This window comes from Lucilia sericata, unplaced genomic scaffold (genome assembly GCF_015586225.1).
Source record: "Lucilia sericata isolate MDLA Ls3-8-SP2 unplaced genomic scaffold, ASM1558622v1 Contig002175F_arrow, whole genome shotgun sequence".
Lineage (NCBI taxonomy): Eukaryota > Metazoa > Arthropoda > Insecta > Diptera > Calliphoridae > Lucilia > Lucilia sericata.
Window position 1 is genome coordinate 49,561 of NW_023996014.1, and position 4,802 is coordinate 54,362.

Below are 4,802 nucleotides of genomic sequence, written 5' to 3' on the forward strand. Positions count from 1 at the left end.
GCGTGGCATCTCGCCTACTTGACATTTGAAAATAAAGAGTAGCCTATAGTTCTTTTCAGACATACAGGAAGCCATTGCTCTTAAAAAAATTCTCATCTTGAAGAGAGAACACAATTTCCAAACAACTTTTAGGACTCCCTTCGTCTTATAATGTATAAGTGTGAGATTTTGCTTAAATCCCGAGTATGTGTACGGAATCAGTGAACGTTTGCCTTTTGGCATTGACATTAATTACGTACATATGTATGTATATGTGAGTGTTTATACACACTATACTAACATCCACTTAAACTTACAACTACCACAACACAGTAGAAAACATGTGTTGACCTCCTCTTCGATAAACTGAATCAACGAAGCCAACTAAAATCAAAACCATACGAAACGAATGAACAAAATGGCGCAATGCAGAAATTGTACCCGTATTACATAAAACGTGACAGCTACATTTCGGACCAAACACACTCGCACATGCATTTCAACATACAGAGCAGCAGCGTATGAGACAAACCGAGAAAAATACAGATACAAAATGTAAATAAATACTTGAACTCGTATGGTCTTCTATAGCCCAGAGCTTAGAGTAGAAATGAAGATCAAATGGTCTTTTAAAGTAATTTACACAAAAATTTAATAATAAATTTAAACGTGCAATGGTGACGAAAGTATTACTTTCACTTTTCTGTAGCTTGCATTTAAAATTGAAAATAAGTGAGAAACTTTGATGTGTAATTTCCATTTCCAGTTCGTCTGAGTTGTCATTAAACAAATTTTTAACATAAATATTTATTTTATTAACTAAATTTATGAAACTGAATATTTTATAAAATTAAAAACTTTTTAATACCTCTAACATTAACAACTAATTTATAATTCATAATATTTTAAACAGGAATTTATAGCCACAAACAATAACAACAACTAACAAACACAATAAAGCTTAATTCCACTAAATCATCATGCCACAACACCTCCTGCTTCAACACTCCCCTTATTTTAGATGGTTAAAATATTTTTCTAACTTTAACAAAAACAACTAAACAACAACAAGTTTGTGTGTTAGTTTCTCTTGTTGTTGTTGTGTTCAACAACTTTCGAGTGTAAATTAATGTTGTGATATTGTTTTACAACCATATTTAATGGTAAATTCTTGTCAAAAACCATTACAGTTAGAACAAGAAGGGGTGGATGTGGCAGGAAAAAATTTCGAATTATAGTCAAAGGAAGGGGTGGTAGAGAGTAGGAAATTGAAGTGGAAGGTTGGAAACTGATAAACAATAAATGCTATAATATATAACAAAACAAGCAAAAATGGCTACAAAAAAAAGGAAATAATATGCACAAAGAACAGCAAAAACAACAACAACTATAATAATAGCAGCAGCAAAAGCAATAACAACATTAACAGCAACATCGACAGAAGCAGCAGCAGCAACAGCAACAATGACAACAATATAAAATGTTTAGCACGTTGACAATATGGGTTTCCACACCATTAGTTGACAAATTGCCATCATAAACTTGTAAAACATGCACGCTGAGAATCTCACTGAATGTTTTGTTGTATATGTGTAGTTTTTGTAGTAGTAGTTGTTGTTGTTTGTTTGAGTATTTCATTTTAGTTATTGTTGCTACTACTACTGATATTGCTATTAATGGCGTTGATAATGTTGCAATGTATGATGATGATGATGATTTTGTTATAGTTTCTGCTGCTGTTGTTGCCGTTGCTGGTGTTGATAAACTAGTTTAATCACACATTTACACATTTTGTTGTACTGTTAATAATACTTTAATATCAGTTTAATAAGGCAATATTGAAAAGAAATACAATAATAAACCAGCAAGCATTTTTATAAGGAAATTTTTAAGAAATATCGATGTTGTTCGATCATTGAATCATGACTAGTTACATAATGCAGCAACATGTCCGTACTATTATTAAATAGGATAGTAGTTTAGACACAATTTTTCAAGAAGAATGGTCAGGAACTCTTTAAGTTACACTGGGTCAAAGTTTGCTTTAAATTTCATCCTAATAGGAAGATATCGGTTTCAAAAGTTCTCTTGGATCACTTGACATGAAATTCCCCATATATTTGTGCTTATAAGTTTAATAAGCTTAATCTTGCGTATGAGTGATATTTAATTTTTAGCTTAAAACTCATATCAATCATACGTAACAGGCTCAGTAAAAAACTGTGTAATTGCAAATTCAAATTTGTAAATAAAATTGTAAAAAATGATTGTCTATACTTAACACAAAATAAAGCAACATACCACCGTCCATCCAGTTTACCTTACATTTGGTAATAGAATCGTTGTCGCTTAGTGGGTTATCAATCAATCCCACTGTGACTCAGAGGGTTCTTGCCTTAACTGCCATCCAACAAGACCAACATTTCATACCGATCGGAAGACATTGGTTTCAAAAGTTGGGTCTTTTGAGATTTCATGTCAAAATGTCATTTATTTGTGATTCTAAATTAATTCTTGCGTATGAGTGATATTTAATTTTTTGTTTCAAACTCATGTCGTAACAGGGTCAGTAAAATACCTCACATTACGCCAAATTTTATAAAAACAGAACGAAATTTCTAGGGAAATTTGCAATATTATTGCTAATAAGTTCGCTTAGTGGTATATCTATCAAAATAAATGTTCTGTAACTCAACACAAATCTTTTTCATTTGACCCACTGTAACTTAGAAAGTTCTTATGTCAACTATTATTCAACAGAACTAACATTTCATAACGATCGGAAAACATCGGTTTCAAAAGTTGGGTCACTTGACATGAAATCACAAACATTTATTTGTTTTTCTAAGTTAATTCTTGCGTATGAGTGATATTTAATTATTTGTTTGGAAGTCATATCAATCATACGTAACAGGGTCAGTAAAATACTTTTAAATTGCTAATTGAAATACATATATAAATAAAAGTATAGAATTGTTGTCAATATTTAAAACAAAATATAGCAACATACGATCGTCCATCCATCGGTTTATTTCTAGGGAAATTTGCAATATAATTGCTAATAAAATCGTTGTCGCTTAGTGAGTTATCAATCAATCCCACTGTGACTCAGAGAGTTCTTGTCTTAACTGTCATCCAACAAGACCAATATTACATAACCATCGGAAGACATTGCTTTCAAAAGTTGGGTCATTTGACAGGAAATCCCCCATTCATTTATGATTCTAAATTAATTCTTGAGTGATATTAAATTTTTTGTTTAAAACTCATATCAGTCATACGTAACAGGGTCAGTAAAATACCTCACATTACGCCAAAATTTTCAAAAATAGAACAAAATTTCTCGCTTAATTTGCAATATTATTGCTAATAAGTTCATTGTCGCTTAGTGGAATTAGAGTGAATTATTTATCAAAATAAATGTTTTATAACTCAAAACAAATCTTTTTCAATTGACCCACTGTAATTTAGAAAGATCTTATCTTAACTACTATTCAACAGAACTAACATTTCATAACGATCAGAAGACATCGGTTTCAAAAGATTGGGTCACTTGACTTGAAATCCTCCAATTACTTATATGTGCTTCTAAGTTAACGCTAGCGTATGAGTGATATTTAATTATTTGTTTGGAAGTCATATTAATCATACGTAACAGGGTCAGCTAAGTACTGTAAGACCTGGTTCACACTGGAAAACTTTTTTTGGGAAACTTTTGATTTTTGTGTGTGAGAGAATGAGAAACAAATATCAATGATCACTTTCTCTCACACACAAAATCAAAAGTTTCTCAACAAAAGTTTTCCAGTGTGAACCAGGTCTAAAACTATAAATTAAAATTTTAAATAAAATTATTGTCTATATTAAAAACAAAATATAGCAACATTCGATCGTCCATCCATTCATCAGTTTACCTCACATTACGCCAAATTTTCCAAAAACAAAACGAAATTTCTAGTGAAATTAAATCTGTTAACTCTTAAACTTGTCATTTAACATGAAATTCCCCATTTAGTTGTGCTTCTAAGTTTCAAATTTGATAATTTTTCATTTAATAAACTTAAAATTGTTTCCTTTTGATCGACAGTCGATCTCATTAATTCAATAAACTTTAACATGTATTGTCGAAAATACTTTGGCAAATAATTTGTATTATTCTTTTTTGCAAATCATTCATGTAATAAACAATTTGTGTTTGTTATTCTCGTTAAAAATCAATTAGAAAATCTTTGAATATCAGTTACATCATAATTTGTTAAATCAACAACAGCAGCATTACAAATATACAACTAACATGCAAACATTAATACATGTATACATACAAAAACAGCAACATGTTTTTGATTTAACAATTTTTCTCTGTTAATAATAGAAAAATACTTACATCGTACTAGCACACACACACTCCCACTAACTCTCATTATTTGCTACTCACAATTTGTTATCAACAATATTTCCTTAGAAAACTTTAACTCAACATACATATACATAAACCTATTACAAACACACTTACATATGTATGTATTTATTAGGGTTTATTTAGACTTTTTATTACTCTCTCACTCTTTTACTCTTGTATCTGTTCATCAGTCTCCTATACAATACTAGGAGTAAATATATAACATATTGTTTTACTCAACAATAAAAGCTGTTGTTGTTGTTTTTGTTTTTCTTTCCCCATAATGGAAAACAAAAACAGGATATGCATCATTATTTTTGCAACATAACAAGTCTATAATGTATGGTTGCCATGCACGAGACATGTTTAATATGTGTGCAAGAGAAATATACAATTATACATTGTGTAAGGAAGACATAGTATG